This window comes from Eleginops maclovinus, chromosome 10 (assembly GCF_036324505.1).
Source record: "Eleginops maclovinus isolate JMC-PN-2008 ecotype Puerto Natales chromosome 10, JC_Emac_rtc_rv5, whole genome shotgun sequence".
In the NCBI taxonomy this organism is placed as follows: Eukaryota; Metazoa; Chordata; class Actinopteri; order Perciformes; family Eleginopidae; genus Eleginops; species Eleginops maclovinus.
In genome coordinates this window covers 11,241,040-11,259,717 of record NC_086358.1, presented here as the reverse complement: position 1 = coordinate 11,259,717, position 18,678 = coordinate 11,241,040, and positions in this window count along the sequence as shown.

Below are 18,678 nucleotides of genomic sequence, written 5' to 3'. Positions count from 1 at the left end.
CACCCCTAAACTGGACCCTCACCTCGTGGCCTCTCAATCTCACCCCCCCCCACCCCAAGTTCGCAAAGGTCATCCCTACAAGGGGCCGATCCCCCCACCTTCATCGCTGACCGCTGGCTTAGGCTTTGTGCGTATATAATTGGGGGGGAAACACAGGCTAGTAAAGCGACCGGTGAAGTGGCTTCTGCAGGGTAACGAGGCCCTGCTCTCCATGCACTTCATTTAATCCGGGGAGACCTCTGTGTGTGTGTGTGTGTGTGTGTGTGTGTGTGTGTGTGTGGTCTGGGATTGTTCTATGCTTGTGGGAGCAGATGGATGGGGTCACACCTCAAACACATTATGAGTTCTCGGAGCATATTCTACAACATGGCGTACACAAAGCGGATTAAAAAGGTAAGGTAAAATATGACCTCTATTTATTTTTAGTATGTATTTTAGTCGGTAGTTTAAGATTCATTTTTCAGTATATGATTGTCCAATCACAAGCTTGAGGAGATCAACGTGAAGTTATTAAATTTCATGTTTTGACCCAACAGTCCAAAATCAGAGGCTACCGTGGTATTAAACACAGTAAAGCAAAAGCTGAAACCAATGAATGTTTGGCATTTGTGCTGGAAAAATCACTTAAACGATGAACTGAAATGAAGAGCCATTTAAATAGCGTTTAAACTAATGAAAACAAACAGTACAGACATTTGGTTCTGACAATTCAATCAAGTCATCGAGAATTCAAAGTGTAGCTCAATCACAAAGGTCTAATTAACCTCAATCTGCTGCAATAACCCTCTTCTTTCACATGTTTAACTCAGTGATGTAAGACATTATTTTCCAGCACTGTTTTTTCTCCTGCAGGTTAGAGCAGTGGCAGACAGCGTCAGCTTTTCTAGAGTTTTAAAGGCCTTGGCTCGGACCAGCCATTCATGGATAAACAGTGAAAAGCATTTCCCCCAGGCAACACAACACAAGTATAAAGTTGAAGCTGTGACCTTAACTCTAACTATCTCAAGCTAAATTAGCGGAGAGAAAAAACAACACAACTTCTGTTTGTGCTTTGGCAGAGGTGCTCATCGTCTTCATTTATTTATTTGATTTCAGTTGGCAAGGTAAAGGTGAGTCAACTCCTTTCTTTTTTATTTTAGCTGTGGGAGGGAAAAAAAGGAGGTCACATATTTGTTGGCAATACTGGAGTGCGCTGATACAAGTATGAGGGCTTTGTGTCAGGAGACATTCTGTGACCGGCAGGAGAGAAACCCATCGCTGTGAAGGGGGCCTTTCTCTTCTTTAAAAGGCGCAGCGACCCCCATGACCCGCTGAGTTGAAATGGAGGCCACAGGCCAATTCTCTTGCTCTTTTTGAGGGGGAAAAACTCTCTGACAGCGACCGTTTCATGAACGAAGACAAAGAGGGAGGAGGATATCTGATTTTTAGCTGTTGTTTGTGTTACATGTGTCAGGAGTGTCAGTTGCCGCTGCTCAGACGACACAACTGACCCAAACCCTGAGGCGGTCAGTGTGGATACAATCCCATGATTCATCCTCTTTCATGGCATTTTTCTCACCCATTGTGTAAGCTATGTACTGTCCTGGCCTGGGAGGAGTTCTCATTGAGCGCTTTCTGCACCCACATCCACATCTTTATGTACTCTATTCACACAAGACCGCGGTCCTCATGCATTTAAATGGCCTATCTAGTGGAGCACTGATATTATAACACACTTACAGCAGTTGGGAAGATAAAGCTGATGACATTATATTCATATTAATGGTTTTTATTAGCGTCCTTTGATGTTCAGATTGTTGATAACATGGTGCTTTGATTTGGTCTTTGAGAACCGCCGCCAAACTGTAACAGATGGCAGCCTGTGGAACAGAGATTGCAGAGCTTCCATTCAATGCGGGTTAGAGCTGAAACGATTAGTTGATTAACTGATTAATTATTCGTCACTCGTCAAGCCAAAATGCTTGACAAGTGCTTTTTTAAATGTTTCTCTTTGTTTACTTGATTGTAATTCAATATATTTGTTTTTTGGGCATGGTCTGACAATAAAAAAAGAGTCTCTGGGAAGTTGTTATAGGTACTTTAACCACTAATTGAATGATTAATTGGTTAATCTTTGAAATCTTGGAAAGCCATCTTGTATACAAGGGGTTTACAAATAACCGAAAACAATTATTAAATTAGTCTAGTTTCAAGTAAGTGGTTGACAAATCATCTGTAAATAAATGAATTTGTGAAGGCGCAACATAATTGCAGATGCTTTCATACTGTGTGGCATGAGTAGGTCCAACTGACCTCAATTTAAGATCAAGAGGGCAAAATGAATACATCCAAGTGTCTTTATCGTATGATGAAACCTTTCTTCTGTGATGGGAGCCGTGTCCTTCGGGGTCACCGAAAGGTTTGAAGTATGAATATGGTGTTAATGGAGTTGAGATAATGAATTTACATGAATGGTGGTCCTCCATCCATAAAGAGCAGGGACTTGGAGAATATGGTTCTGAAGCTGTTCTCGATGCTTCACATATTTGATACACATTTGCATACATGAGTCCGGTTGTTGCATAAAAATAAGCGGGGAAAAAAAACTGAATTTGTGCCTGGGTGTGAGCGGGAGCAGCAGCATGTAGAGTGCTGTAAAAGTGATTTAAGTTTCACACAGATGCCCTCAATTTGTTTCCCCACCAGGTTTGGAGAAATGCTGCAACAGCAAAAACACGACGACCGCATTTGTTTGAGAAAATTACCTCGGCCGCATGCAGGAACACTCACAAAGAAGGGGGGAAAAAAATCTCAGTGTAGTTGTTAAATACACGCCAACAGATTTCTCCCACTTTAGCACTGAGGAGATGCAGGGATGCTCTCCATCTTGGAAAGAGAGGATGCATCCCCGTTTTAATCAATTCAGGTAGGGCAGCATTATCTGTGGAGCTGCCACCAGAGCCGCACTGCACAATAACTCAAGGAGGGCATTTGAGAAGTGTGTGAGTTTGATCCTGTGCCAGGGTGATGAATAGCTGTTTTTTCTCCTTTGTCGCCCATCAGCACTTTTATTCCGCAGTTAATCCGCCAGACCTTCACTGTAATTTTTCACTTCGCTGTGTGATTGTGTACTTGTGTGTGTTGCTATATCTTGCAGTCAGGTAAGGCTCCCCCAAACATCCACCCCGCCCTGCTGGCATTGGAGGCTGATTTAAAGGTGTGTGTGTATACACTGATAGGATTGACGTCTCGTGAAAAGTTAGTGAGTAGTGGGAGCCGTATATAACATGTCAGCAGGACCCGCTGGGGGTAAACGCTTGTTACTGAGGTGTCAGGTGTAAAAAAGGATGTCATGTTGTTGCAGATAATGCAGCTTACACCACTTGATTTATAACACCGGTGGAGGTGAGGCGTTTTGGTAGGTCTTCCACCTGCTGAATCCACACAGTGTTTTTAAATAATTAAAATGATTTTCCACTCTGTTATCCCGACACCAAGGCCTGTTCACACAGATTTTTGTGTGGGAAGGCTTGAATACAGTGGGCTTGAGTTTCACTGAAAATGGGGAAAATTCAGCTTTTGGCGAAAAGCATGTTTGACCATAATAAAATAATGGTTTGATACAGACAGTGATACAGAGGAAAACTATTAATAAATGTTGTCTATTATGATTGATTCAGTTGTAAGGGTGATAATAATAATAATAATAATAAGTAGCCGTCTCTTGGGTGTTAAGGTGTTTTCGTAAGGACTAAAACATACCTGAAGAGGCTAGTGCGGATTTACACCTTTTTTTTTTTCTCCTAGGAAACATGATTAGATTCCTTACAGTAGACTGCTCAACCGCACAGACAAATGGTTAATGAGGCATAAGTAGAATGACCTGAAATTGTGTACCTAGCTTTATACCCCACCAGAACACCCTCACCTCCCCCTCCTCTTCTTGCTTCTTACAGCAGCTTTGATTAGGGAGTCGGGGGGTCCTTGTGGTCATATTTTAAAAATAATCCTGAGCACTCTGAGCCCCTCCTCAGCCTCACGCTCGCCATGTCTTTTCTTGGTGGAGGGGCTAGCGTTCCTCCAGAGACCTGTTCTACATACTGTACGGTGGACATGGAGCACAGCTTCACGTGAAAGCCTGCTGAGACTCCACACCATTTATCTCTCAGCTGCAAGGTTGGGCCAGGACTAATTGACTGAGTTATGTGCGTGCGGATATATAAATATGTGTGTGAGTGTGTGTCAGTTCCAGTCCCTGGAAGCATGGCGCATTAGCAGAGCCTGAGATGATAGGATGTGGTAAAAAGGAGAGAGAGGGGCCAACCTTGTGTTGCGAGCCCATCAGAGGGGGCTCGGATAAAAAGCTCTCCTATAAAGTCAGTTATTGGCTCCGGCTCTTCAAAATACGGCCAGTTAAACTGTGCGCAGGGAGCAGTGAAACCACACAGCCAATGCTGCATTTAAAGAGAAATTTTGTTTTTTTCTCTTTTTCCTCTTGGCAACTTTCATCAGTTAACATTGTAAATTGCTTACATCTGGGGCAATGTCGACATCATTGAAATAAGACAAACAAAATGGGTCGGATGACCATACAGGTTTTTTTAAAACTCAAATATGCTGTCTTTTTATTCCAAACAGTCAACCTGAAGGTTTATGTGAAACTAGTTAACTAATCATTGATATTCCCTGACTTTTCTGGAGAGGTTTTCCCAGATCTCAGCAATTAATTAATTAGTACAATGTTTTTGTTCGGATCAATGGCCAAAACTACGACAATTAGACAAATTGAAATGATTATATTTAAGTGCTCCTGCCTGTTTGAATCCCTGTCCCTGTGTGGTTGAGCAAGAACCTCATGCTCCTTCTCTGTGTTCCTCTCACCACTGTTCTCTGGACTTTATCAAACACATTGTTTGACTTGGCCTCCTCCCAAAGTAAGCCCAAGTAAAGCTAGGAGTTGGCTGTCTCACCATCCACAGGGACTGGGCTAAGCTGTGTGTGTGTGTGTGTGTGTGTGTGTGTGTGTGTGTGTGTGTGTGTGTGTGTGTGTGTGTGTGTGTGTGTGTGTGTGTGTGTGTGTGTGTGTGTGTGTGTGTGTGTGTGTGTGTGTGTGTGTGTGTGTGTGTGTGTGGTGTGTGTGTGTGTGTGTGTGTGTGTGTGTGTGTGTGTGTGTGTGTGTGTGTGGGCACATTCTGGGGGAGTGGAAGCACCTCATTCTCCTGGACCAGGAAGCCTTGAATCATGCTGGCTCTTCCTGGAAGGACCCAGAGGGAGCCGTGCTGAGCCGGCTGGACTCAGGCAGGCTGTCTGAGCTGGAGCCTGGCCTCTCGCTGACACCAAGCTGGTGGCGAGTGCAGCTCCTAGCTCACCCGTGCAACGCAGGGCACGCCTTCCCTCTGCTCACCAGGTTGGAACGCTGCAGGCGCTTTCCTGCACTGGAAGTGTTTTCAGCTTTGGCTGCGGCTGTGGCTTGCACTGATAACCTCCGCCTCTGGAACTTTGAGAAACAACAGTTTATTGATCGGATGTAAATAGCACAAGGTGGGCTACAGTAGAACTCAAATGCTGCCTTCTTTGTATATTTCCAAAGTACGTTCTCATTACTGATGCCACTAGTTCAAAAGTCCTGCCGTTTGGAGGCATGTTGTTTGGCATGCTTACCAAGCTTAATATACTTGTGTCAAAGCTGTCACCTGCCCACGCTGTCACAGGCAGCATTTAGTCCATGGAAAATGCACTTTCCCCTGCCTGACGTGCTGAGGATCTGGGCATGTAAGTTGATATTAATAGTAGAGCGGGGCTGTTGCTGCAGGGTGTCCACACCTTCCTGTTTTCTCCTTCTTTGTTTTGGCCCTGCGCTGACAGATTTACCTTTGGAGGAACTCCAGACTCTGAAAGGGAAAAATGGCCCCATTGTTCAAACAGGGCTCTAGTGGAAAGAAAACAAGGGATTTTAAGGAAAATAACAAGAGGGTAATAATTGCAATATCCATAGTATAAACAGCTTCGAAATCGAGACTTGTGTTTGTTATTCTAAAAGGACTAGAGGATAGAGGTGTTTTTCTAGAGAAGTGTGCCTCTTTGGGTGAAAGTGTTAAGACTTTAACTTGCTTTGGAGGTTCTCATTTCAGAGTCTCTGAAGAGGCTTGCTGAGCTCGGGCTTTTGATAGGAATCAGCTGTGAGAGGGATGGATGTTTCTGTACGTTTCTGTACGATGGATGTTTCTGTACGCTGCTGCACCCTGTCAGATAACTTTTAACAGTTGTCTCTCCTCACAATTTTTTTCCAGTCTTACTCCGCTGGGAAATTAAGTCAGGAGAAGAAACTGCTGAAGTTATCCAACTCTATCTGAAAGCAACCGCTTGGTGATTTGAAAGTCTTGGCAAGGATTAGCACAGAACTCGCATCGAGGCAGTACAATGAAATTTAAAGAGGTTGTCAGCTGGGGAAGATAAATACAGACGTCAGAGCTGCAGTGTATTTGACAAGACGTTGGAAGATTTCATCTAAAGCTTTGCCTGAATTAAATATAATTTATCATCTTACTAAAAATAACCAGTTTAATAATCTTAATCTTTTACAACTGTCCATCCTATACGGATAAAAATATCAAGCGTCGGACAATCTGTGCTTGAACTAAAAAATAACATTCCATTATTCGGCACAATAAGTCAAAAAGGTCCAACACTGAGAACATATTTCTGGAGTTCATTCCTTCTGATGATTGATGAAATCCCGGTGGTGTCAGTGTGGTTTCTGTATTTACGCCAAATACTCAAAAAGTGGTCAGATTGCCAGTGAAACATTGTCCCAGTATAAGGATTTATGGTTACATAATGCAATTCAATCTCAATCTTATCCTACCTCACTTACATGTTTGGTGCTTTTAGCAACAAGTCATATTATTTAAGTGAAAAGCAGCAGCTGATCTTTCATCTTAATAATCAGATGAATGAGCTCTGACACTAGAAAGTGTGCATACCTGTGTCAAGCTTGAACAATACTTTTTAGTTGTTTTTATTATAGAAACTGCCCAAAAATGCTGATCTAGATCTGCATCAGAATAAATGTAATGATAAACAATTGTGGGATTATTGTTTTCCAGTAGTTCAAAAGAAAATACAAGTCATTTTGTTTGCTTGTATGGTCAAACAAAGCATATTCTAGTGTAATTTGGTGCAATGTTTTTGACATGGGATGAAAATGTTGAGGTTATATTCATAAGCCTAAGGAAATATATTAAGTATTTTATTAAAAAAGGGCCAATCAAGTGCCTTTGTTATAAACCATGCTACATGTAGCCATTAAATGCTGAAAATTGTTAGTCAAAGCATCAAACTTTAAATGTTTTGAAATTCCAAAAGAATATGGTCAGTGTTAAACCCGTGAAACATTAGCTGTTGGTTTTGTTATAAAAGGAGTCAGTGATGTTTGAACGATCTGACCTAGCATTTGCAGGAAATGTGTGCACACACTATAGGGCGACTTTAATAAGTCAAAGAGCCGTAAAAGTCTCATCAGCCCTAGAAAAGGTTGTGAAAACTGTCTTTATATCTCTCAGCATTGATCCTTTGCTCCCCTGAGGATACCGAGTGGCCGGGTGAGAAATACAACCGTAACCAGTTATGGTTTTGAGGCAAATTGAAAACATGTCGAGTATGGATTTTCTGGATTTATCCATCACTTAAATGTTTCGTTGGAGGAATGTCGGATCACATTAAAATAATCCCAGCAGTATGGGGAGTTAACTGACACGTGTGGAGATGTATTGCTATTCGATATTTCCCGTGAATGTCAGAACCTGCACTGTGAAGCATCAGAACAAGTCTCCCATCAGCAGTGAGCCCGAGGCTTCACCGGCACTTCATCACATCCTTAGAAAGAAAGTAGTCTTAGTGGATCAGACCCTCAGGCTTAATGTCAGCAAATTAATTATGGATTCACCCAATTAGTTCACAAACTACATCGTGTTCGATGGAAGATGATCATTCCCCCAAACGACTTGTCTCTTCAGTCTTTGCCCCAGTGTGCATTGTGCCTCGCTCACGTGTGTGTGTGTGTGTGTGTGTGTGTGTGTGTGTGTGTGTGTGTGTGTGTGTGTGTGTGTGTGTGTGTGTGTGTGTGTGTGTGTGTGTGTGTGTGTGTGTGTGTGTGTGTGTGTGTGTGTGTGTGTGTGTGTGTGTGTGTGTGTGTGTGTGTGTGTGTGTGTGTGTGTGTGTGTGTGTGTGTGTGTGTGTGTGCTTGTCTGCATGTGTGAAGTGACACACAGCAGGCAGGTAGCATGACCTTTTTAATTATTCAATCCCTCAAACTCACCCACTGAAGCCCGCTCTGTCTTCAGTTTGGCTTTTTAACAATCTGCCGCCTGTCCAAACACATTTCCGTTTGTACTGAACAATAAAAAGCAGCTTTTCTGTTCTTTACAAGTCAAACCGAATCACGCTGATCTATGTCAACACATGGAGTGATACTGTTACTGTTTTGACTGTGCAATATTGCCTCAGATCAGTAGACCCCCCCCCCCCCCACACACACACACACACACACACACTAAGTGTCTAATAAAGTAAGTAATCACAGCTTTCTAATGAGCGTCTGTCTGGGGCGGGGCTTGTATCTGTTTACCAAACCAAATTATTTTGTTATTTCAGCAAAGTCAATTAATCACATCGGAGACAATTGTGTTAGTGTTTGTCTCTCGATGGGAAGATGGATTGCAACAGGATTGGCGTCATCATTAAACTCCATCGCATTACAAGAAGATGCCGTCGCGGATTAATTTAATTTGACTCGTGGTTTTTCACATTCTACTGTGGTTAAAGTCATTCAATTGGGTGGAGAATGAAACTACTGTAGGCCTACAACCAATGGGTCTTTTCAGTGTTAATAAAAGGATAACTTTTTTATTAGTTTAAAAATCGCCTGGTTAATAGAATATAGCAATGTGATGTAACATTGTCCATCATTCACTGGCTTATATACAAACAGCAATGATTAATCTATCATTGAAATTGTTAATAAGCCAACAAACTGAAAATATTTAAATGAATGATCTAACCTTTTGGGAAATTAACTCCTCCATAGCAGCTAGGTTACATCCTAGTAGATCGACTTGTCTCTATTATCAAAATAAAGGGTCTTCTTCGAATAGCAATAAGGACATTTCCCAAAATGCTGAACAAGCCATTGGTTGCCGGTTTATTTTGTGTCAAGTTTTTGTTCCTAATCGTTTTAAACCACTGCTTTGTGTGCATTTATCTTTATCTATTGTGCTGTAATAAACCCCCGCCCTTCCCCCACCTCTGCAGACAGTACTGGACAGTGATCTGTGTGTGTTGCTGACATTGAGCAGAGTTTGTGGACTGCGATTGTGCTCACAGCGGAGCCGTCCTTGGAAGGCAGAGTCGGCCCTCAGATATGGATTTCTACATTTATTGTCTCGGCCTCTCGCGCACAAATGTTTCTCTTTCAATGAGCTGTGGCCCTGCAGGCAGAGAGTTTTATTGATCATCTGACTTTTAATGCCTCTTAAATATTAAGATTCATGTTTATGACCTTTGTGTTTGGATTGGGAATGCAAAATCCCTTCCTAAATACCCTTTCACACCCTGCTGGCAGCACGGTCGGCTTTGTTTCAGCTTTTCTTGGCGAAACGGTGCCCTGCTACCTTTTTCATATAAGAATGGAGGTCATACTTGACTGTATTTAATACAGTTAAGTGGAGGGAAGTTTTGGGACCACTCTGTTTGATGCGGGTTTAGGGGAGTGAGTGCAGCATAAATGAGGGAGGAGATAGGAATTGGGGATGGTTAGGCCTCTGTGTGGGTCTTCCTGGTTCCTGTGAGCCCTCGTTTTCTCTACTTCCCTCTCTCTGCCACTCTCCCTGTAATGTCACACACACATGCTCACACACACACACACACACACACACACACACACACACACACACACACACACACACACACACACACACACACACACACACACACACACACACACACTAGTGGACAGCCCTGGAAGAGTGCCCTGTGATTGATGACTCTGTGAGAGACCTCAGAGGCAGCAGCACTACAGAGAGATGGACAGATGAAAAGGAAGGAGGAGGGACAGGGAGAGGAACTGAAATGAATCAAGGAACAGGGTGAGGCCTTACAGCAGCTCAGCAACACACTGGAGCCTGAGTACTGCCTTGTTGGAAAAACACCATAGACGTGTGTTGCTGTCTCTTGTCTAAATTGCCTTTTCCTGACTACAGAGAATGCACAGCGATTTCTTAGAATAGGGCAGTTAAATGTGTCATACAGCATGATTTGCTTTTCCTATCTCGTAAAACTTTACATTTTCAAAGTGTTTTTTTTTAAGTATATGGAATAATTAGGCTGCCATTAAGGACTATTCCCATAATGCATTAACGTGGAAATTATTATCATATAAATCAATTGGATTGTACACAGACCCGTCCCTTAAATTGAGGTGATAAATGTGGGAATATCAATCTCATACTTCATCATCATTTTGATCTGATGCCCAACAAGACAGAAATCTATTGTTTGAAACACAGAGATCCTTCGCTTGTCTCTTAAAGGATTGATGAATACTTTTAAAAATAAGTTATACTAATAAATATTTTTTTAGTGCTTACTGGCACTGGCCATGATTCTCATAGTGTCAGCACTTTCTAGGAAGAGAGGCGCTTCTTTCTGGCTCCGGTCCTGGACGAGCGAGATTTGGAATTTGAGGTTTTTTTTAGTGCAGCATTTAATCCCTGTTGTGTTGCAATCGCTTTAGTCTAATTCTTTAAGATGCTGATCCACACTGTTCTCTAAATGTTCTGCCAGTGAGAGAGAAATATACCCTTTGTTTTGACTCTCACACGTTATATTTCATCATATACCCTGCATGTCTGTCAGTGATAGTGAGTGAAATGTCTTTTTTTTTCAGCCTGCTCAAATGCCTGTTGAACTGATGTGAAAATCAGTACAAATAAATCATTTTCTCCACTGGAAGTTTTCTTCTTTGTGTGGTCAGGGAATAAATAGCATGTAAGGATTCAACACTTTATGTTGTAGAGGTTTTAGAGATGGTGTGCTTCTCTCTCAGTAGATTTTAACTACCCTCTATTGGCCTGAATGCGTCATTACATTTTCCTCTGTCAAACCTCAGGTGCAGCACATCAACTCAAGAGCTTCATTTTGTGAAGTGATACATCTCTCCTCACAAGTTCTATCGCTCTCTTCTTTCACATGGATCAACTATTGTCAGATGAATACTTATTTGTTTGCCTGCTCTGTTTTGAATGGTTTTGAGTGCAAAGAACGAGACTAAAAAGTGGATTGCTATTATTTGCCATCTGAGTCAAGAAGCCTCAAATGTCACTGTGATCAATAAAGGAATGTGATGAGTGACGGGTAAGATGGAGCTTGAGATGAGTGTTTGTCAGCGGAAGAAAACACACTTCAAACAAGAGAAAAGTGGTGCTTTTAAAGCATAGAAGCTTTGTCATTTTTTAGAGCAAATGGGGCACTTTGTCACCAACATTGTGTGTGTGTGAATGTGTGTGTGATTCACTGGTTTTCTGTGTATCCATCGCCTGGAGCTTCCCGGGCTCTTTGTGAGCACGAGGCTCAGAGAGTACTGTGTAGTCAAGGACTCTTTAATGCCTTCCCGTGTCAGAGTTATTCACCGCTTGTACATCAATAATGTGTGTATATAGAGCATGTATGTGCCAGTGTTGTGTTTAACCAGGGCTTTTCTGTGTTTGTGCCTTACCTGCAGGTGTATGTGCCGAGGCGGTATGCCCCGGGGAATAGTGCTGACAGTGCACTAGGAGTCTGAACATTGTCAGTATCTGCTGCTGAGGAGGAGAGGTGTTGAGCTCTGCCGTGCCGTCCTTTCCTGTGCTGTGTTTGACGCCATGTCCCTTACTGACAAACACAAAGTGAAGAGGCAGAGGCTTGATCGGATCTGCGAAGGTAAACTCATGAGTATGTCGGTCCTACATTTTTTACCATCTCCTAATGTTGTTTTTCTGCTCTGTTCACAACAAACGCTGTAGGTCCAATGTTCTCCTCAATACATACAAGTAGTGCTGCGGGGTGAATCGCATCTTGTTTACAATCAGGATTTTGGCCTTCACAGTTAATTAAACTCGATCAGGGTGTGTGATATAGTTTAGAGCTCGAGTGGATCAAATTAATCACTGGTAAATTGGCTGATAAGTTCTAGGATTATTATGAAAAGAAACATTCATTGCTGATTCTAAATGCGCCAAACCTTATTTGTTTCCAAAGTTGGAGAAACGATTTTATAAATAATCATGGTCGTAGTGGTTAGCAGAAGGATTTTTATTATAACTCCAGAAGTTATCCAGTAAACACTGATTTGCATACAAAAAGACATGGAGATATCAAGGTTAGCACTGAGCTATAGTTGGTTAACATTATTTTTAGATATAGCTATTGTTTCAACAACCTTTCTGTGATTTTAATTTGAAGCAGGCCTTGAACTATATATGCAAATATAATAATTTAATTTATATTGATGGTTGTAGTTAACCCAAATGATTAAAAAAACACGTAAAAAAATGGATTTGACCTAGTTTGAACCTACATGTATTTATTCTAGCAAAGGAGTTGTCTTCTCCCCTCACTGATACAGCTTTATGATGTACACGGCCTAGCAAACCATCCTCATCGTTATTAGCACAACCCTAAGACCTATTGGTGATCAATACCCATTGATTGCTATAATTTTCTCCTGGCACACAGCGCATGTCAGATACTACAGTTAGCAGTGTATAAATGTTGACCTCAGCGGCAAACAGTCGTTCTGCGGATGTAAATGTGATTACCGTTTTAATCTGGCCTCTCTGTGAATTGTGTTTGTTTGTGTAGGAGTGTCTGTTATGTGACTTATGGTTATAGAGAATCTCTAAACATCCAAACTGAAGTAAAGATTACCTCGGGGGATTGAATGGCTTCTATACTGTCACGGCTGTTTTGGAAGCAGCCAATTTTACACCATGAACGGCAGTGATTATTAGGCTTTAGGTTGCGGATTAGAGAGCGGTGTTGTATTGAAGGGCCTGCACATAGAATAGGAGCCCCCTGCTGTGCGCATAGCTACAAAGTCAGCCCAGGCAACAAGAAATATGAGTCTCTGTGTGGGTGTATAAACTGTGTCTGAAGCCTTCTGGATGTGCATTTTAAACCCACTTGTTTGACTTTGCCCAGCAAGTGTGTGTGTGTGTGCATGCATATGTGTTTGTGTGTGTAGTTGTCAGACTTTGTCCTGAGGTAAAATCATCTCCTCTCCGCTGTCTGGGTCCCCGAGAGGCTTGTTAAGCTGCTGGGCCCTCCTGGAGCCAGCACAGGGAGAGGCAGACATGACTGCAGTGCTGGAAAATGAAGCTAGGCGCACCATTACCCTCAGTGCCAGCATATTTGTTTTGCAGCATGATGTAAGCACCTCGCCGTTGTGCTCATGAAACGAAGGACATATGCCGCTTATCCTGTTAAAGCCCATAGTTAGAAAACCAATCCTAGTTTTTAGTCTCTGTCATTGCTGCTGTAATGTCATGTACATTTTTTTTTAACAAAGGCTGTTGTTTATACATGTCATTTAAAAAGAAAGATAACTAAATACTTCATTTTCTTAATGGAGATCAATATTCTAAGAAACACACACCCGTTAGACATTTTTTAATTAGCCCCACATTTAGTTTCCTCAGTTTAGTGGTTGAATGTAAACGCCTGCCTTTTAACTCCATTTTACTTTATTAAGGAAAATTCTTCTTTTTTTTTTCTGGAAAAACTTACATTTTAATATCAGGTTCAGATGCCTTCAAAATTTGCTTACCTACCGCGGATGCTGCTATCTTTATGTACAGGACACTCTTTAGCTAGGTGCCACAAGCAGCTTGTTAGCTTAGCTTTTAACAGAGTGAGCCTGACTCTGTCCAATGGTCAGCCTGCCACCACCTCTGAAGCTCATGGACATTTTTTGGCCAGGACCAGTTGCCAGGCAACCAGCGGAGACTTCAGGAAGTAACTGGTTCAGGACAAGAAATAATTCATGACGCATTGCCCTGCAAAATTCTGGGTTGTGGATTTTTGTACATATTAAAGACCACTTTAAGCTAGCTGTTTCCATTCGTATGATAAGCTAAGTTAGCCTGGCAAACAGTCTCTTTACATAGAGCCTCCAGATAGTGTGGTATGATAACATTTTTTGCTATAAAATGTTTACTTTTTAAATGACTCATTATCAGGTAATGATTATAAATTGCACTTCAGTGTTTAGTAAAACAACAACATGACAAGATTATATAACAACAAGATGAGCCCTGTGAATTAAAGGAGTATAATGTTGAATAATGGCTCATTCATGATCTGAATCATAAAGCATCATATTTCATATCACAGGTGGAGCATTCATTGGTGGAAATCCTTCCTGATTAGAGTGTGGTTCGCATCCAGCTGTTGCATTTGTGTGAATGGGACAGCTGAGATAGTTAGTCATTCCTGGGGGAACAACAGTTAGTCTGCTCTGCTGGGCACGAGCCCACAGCCCACAGGAGAAACACAGAGAGACGGTAACAGGTGTTGCTGTGATGCATGCAGAGCTTCTTCATGGTGAGCGTACCTGCCGACGTTCCTTCTCTCATACACACACACACAAACACACGCACTTTAACTCTCCAGATGGCCGTCATACAGGATCAGTGAATCAGTCCTCTGGCGACCATTGTGAGGGCATAAAAAAAAAAAAAAAACAGCTTGTGATTTGTGATTTGTTCATGAGCCAATGACCAGGCAAAGTTGTTTTGCTGATTGCATGTACTGGCGTGATAAGGCTGTCATGGCGATTGTCTCAGCACATGCTGGAAAACACACACATGAAGCGAGGGCTCTGCTTTTTGTTTCACGTTCAGGTAAAATCCTCACAGGGCTTATTTGGCGACTGCCGGGTGTAACTCATCTGAATCCAGGTTCACACATCAACCAGGCGATGGTTGGCAAACAGATACAGACCAGATGAATCCGTGACTCGTGCTGTGTCTTCTTCTTTCAAGAGAAAATCTGGAGCGTTCTCTTTCAAAAAAACGTCTGCTGAGACCACACACTGCACCGTCGAAATACAGCTTTTGTTTCTAATGTTTTTTCTGAGCACAAAAAACAACTCTTGTTGTCCAAGACTGTTTCCAATGCCATGCAAGATATAACATTTAATTTTTAAAAATATCATAACATTGTTCTTGTTGTTGAACACCGACATGTATGCCAGTGTAATCAGGAATGCAGTATCTAAGGAAGCCTGGTGGCTAGATGACAAGGCCGATTAAGCCATTAAAGTCCTTGATATGTATTTAGCATAATCTGGCCTGTCTGCAAATAAGGAGGCAGGGAGCTGGTTGCGACTGTTTTTATTAAAAGCAGCTAGTTAGCTCAATCAAAGCAGCTGCTGGGAAGCATCAGCTTTAATTCAGCGTTATGAGGAATAGAGAGGAGCTTTCTCTCTCCCTCTCAGGGGTGAAGAGATTCATTTCTGTCATCTGAAGAGATGAGGAGTGATCTACCGCGTTCCTCCCAGCCCCTGGTCCTTTCATGTTCTCGGCTTAATTTGAGCTGAATCAATGTTTATCATTCTGCAGCAACTGACCGAGCGGCTGGGAGGGAGGACATTTCTGCTCCTTTTTTCTTTTTTTCTTAACTATGATTGTTGTTTTGCTTGTACGCTGCATTACTGTTCCCCCCTGGGTTAGATTAGAGCTGCTTTAATCTAGTCAGATAATGTTTTAATCAACATCTTCATTTTATTCATGCTGTGTTACATGATGACATTTTATTCCTGCATAATGAGGAATATAATATGTGTCAGAACAAAACATAAAAGTAGCTCAGCAGCAACTTGTGCTTTCTAGTGTATTTTATGCTTTTGGCTTGTTTAGTTTTTTTTTACCTCACAAGTCAGTTGCTCGGTAATGCTCTGTGTTATTGAGAAAATAAAGGCTCAGTATCACACTTCAAATCTTCTGGAATGCCGATTATGATGCAGTTGATCATCGGGGATTGAAATTTGTCATGTCTGTTTTTCTGAAATCAAGCCTTTTTTAAAGATGTTTCAAATATTATTAATATTATTTGATGTTATAGAGTATTAAACAGTATTTTGTGCAAGGGATTTATAAGAAGAAATATGTAAGAATGTTACATTTGAAACTGATTAATTAGTTGTTGGTCTTATTTTGTTAAGGAAAATCATATAATGGTCTTAATGTTTTGTAAAAATCAAAAGAGAGGACATACTGATCTAAAACCATGTGTAGGCACTACTAAGGGGTGTGCATTAATGACAGATTTTCCGACTTCATTAACTCCCTACTTTGCACTATATCTCACTTACAACCACAGCCTAGTCGAACATATTGCAGAAGTGCTCTTTCGATTAACTAGACTCCACATATCTTTTTTCATCAGTGACGTGGAGGCAAATTACATTTTCAGTTCTATCCTTTCTTTCTCTCTCTCACTCTCCTTCCCTCCCTCTTCTCTCACTCAGCTGCACACTCCTCGTCTCTCCAAAAAGCAAGCGGGCTGTCGTCTCTCCCTTCTGTCTGGCCCATCTGTGATGCAGTATGGGCCACTGGCTTGATAATGATAGGCAGGCGGAACGCAGGGCTGCGCACGAGGCAAAGGGGGAACAAACCAACCCGCTAAAATGGAAGACAAAACTCTAATCAGTTGCCTCACCAAGTCTACCAGAGGTCTCGCCTTGCTGATGAAAGGTTTGCAGTAGTGACTCGCGCTCTTCACCACGATCCTCCCACCCATGCAAATGTGCAACACGCTGTGTCATGCACTGCAGAGATGCGAGGTGGTAAAGAGGCGGAGGACGGAGTCTTGCTAACACAGCAGATGTGAACCCTCCGAAAACCCATCGGATCAGAATTGGTACCATGTGTTTATCTTTCCTCATTGCCACTCCTTCCCCCCAGTGCTTGTGTTAGAGCAAGAAAAAGGCCCAGGGGCTCGTTAAAACTTTAATATACTGTACAATCACAGTAATTGAGTAGAATGTTAAAGTTCTTCCAGTCATGCTTTTAATTTATGAAGTCCCTATGAAACTTTAATGGATCAGCAGTTGTAGAGTCGCAGCTATCTAAATCATTTTGCAGCTATCTCCCTGCGCTGCCTGCCAAGTCCCGCCGGTAGCGTCCTGTGCCCTAGAAAGATGGCCAGATTGCTCCAAAGGCACGTCTGTTCAACACATTGTTACCTAGAGGTCTTTCACAGAGCTGTCCGATTGGCTGCGAGCTACCAAACCGGGTCTTGGCATCATTTCTGATGCTTTTCACCAAATATCCATTGTGTAACTTTGGGGTTCCTTTTCTTCTATTGTATTATTCATGCTATCAAGTACAGGGTCCCTATTGCTTGATGAGTGTAATATAGCATGCTCACTTAATTATGGAGCAGCTCTCATGAGACGCATACCAGAGAATGCAGACACGATGAATACGGTACCCCAGCTTTGCTTGCTTATGAATACGGGGAAATGCCGCAATTTGCATGGAAAGAGATATGATATGCCATATCCTTGTTTCTGTTTTAGCAACACTAGCCTGACCGTACTTGAGATGTTTATTATTGTTATTAATATTTTGTCAGGGAGCACGGTTCTGAGTGGCACACGGCCCTGGAAGGGGCTTATTAAAATAAGTTATTGTCTGTGATGGCCATAGAGAGATACAACACAATGATTAATGGTGTGTTTTACAGCTGACAAAAAAGCGCAGGGAGACTCAGACCTGGGAGGACAGCACTGAGAAATCACTGCAAGTAAATTGCTAGGTATGTTTTACCTCTAATGAAAGAAACCATCCTTCAGATGTGCATCACACTGGACTACTAATGGCCTTAGGGGAAAGAAAACTGTTTTGATTTACTTTTCTTTTGACCTACTTAATGTTCTCCCATCCGATCTTCCATTATGAAACAACCTTTTTTAACATTATGTCATTATTGCATCACTTAAGCTCTAAAATGAAAACAAGGTTGTTGGCATTTCCCTCTGTGACTTGACAGGTAGTGGGACAACATTTAGAGACACGGCTATCGCAGTCTCTTGTCACTCCTAAGCGGTTATACATTCAGCACATCTCAGTCACGCTGTCTGTGTCTCAGCTTCAGGAGTATGCAGATGATGTCCCTGGCTTTCTTTACACTATTCCCTATTTCAAACTGAAGCAAAGCACAGAATGGAAACAGGCTGGTAGCCATCTAGTTGTCACAGTCCAGTGCAGTCCAATCATATCCCCCTCCCCTCCTGTCTTGTCCTATCCCACGCTGTCTGTGTTAGCGGTGAGGTCAAAGCTGACAGCCTCCCGTCTTATCAGCTTTTTTCCCATCACACACTTATCAAAGCGCCCTTTTCTACTCCTCCTGCTGCTGTTTTTTGTTTACATTGCTCTTGTCATGGCAAGTAAACAGCGGCAGTTATCTTTCAGATGCAACATCTCAGATAAGCCACATCTGCTGCTCTGTACATCTGGAGTGTGTAGTAGCAAAGTGTGAGTCCTTTGAGGGGAAACCAGACTTTACTTTTTAAAAGTGCAGTTTATGCTCCATTCTGACTATATTGTGTAATGCTTTTAAAGATATATATATATATATTTTTTTTTATGTGCAACCCCTGGA